Genomic DNA, 891 nt, shown 5'->3' with positions numbered 1-891 from the left:
TAGGTAAATGTTATTAACTTAATTAGGGTACTCCTAAGGCTTAGGAAGAGCCACACTCAAGTGGCCAAAGAGCCACATGTGGCTCGCGAGCCGCAGTTTGCCGACCACGGCCCTAGACTATAATCAACACAGCTTCTCCCATCCAGACGTGGGGGTGGGGGTGGGGAGGATCACTCGCATTTTCCTAAAGTGATAGCAGTCTTCTGCATCGTGCCTTTGGCTGGTTTCCTGCAGGTCTCCTTTTGGAAAAACCTCGGGATGGCCAGGTGTGCCCTCTTCCGTGAGATTCTAAGGGAGGGTCACTGAGAAGTAGAATGATCCTAATTTTTTTAAAATATATTTTTTATTAATTTGAGAGAGGAAGTGAGAGATAGAAACATCGATGAGAAAGAATCGATTGGCTGCCTCCTGCACCCCCGCCCCCTACTAGGGATCAAGCCTGCAACCCAGCCGGGCATGTGCCCTGACCCAGAATCTAACCCTGACCTGGTTCATAGGTCCATGTTCAACCACTGAACCACGTTGGCCAGGCGATCCTAATAGATTTAACCAAACCGGATTTGCAGAAACGTTTTGTGATAAGAACAGCAAGATAATGTACCCTCTACTGTAATCTCCCGGCTAGATAAAATTTTCCAAACACTTTTTACCCCAGTGAGGAGGTGTGGAAGACATCTAGGTGCAGCTTCCGCCAGACCGGGAAATTTAGACGGCTTTTGGAAAAGAGCATTTTTACCAAAACATTCCATGTTTCTTCACTTAATCTCGTTAAACCTTCAGAAAGTCGAAACTGCTAGTGTTCGCCACTGCAGTTCCTCAGGGGATGGCTCCATGGGAAAAGCGGATGGAGCCGCCCCAGTCGCGGTGGTGCCGCTCCGGGGAGACCGGCAG

This window comes from Myotis davidii, unplaced genomic scaffold, assembly GCF_000327345.1.
Source record: "Myotis davidii unplaced genomic scaffold, ASM32734v1 scaffold223, whole genome shotgun sequence".
NCBI classification, from domain to species: domain Eukaryota; kingdom Metazoa; phylum Chordata; class Mammalia; order Chiroptera; family Vespertilionidae; genus Myotis; species Myotis davidii.
Note: the sequence above shows the minus strand (reverse complement) of the source record.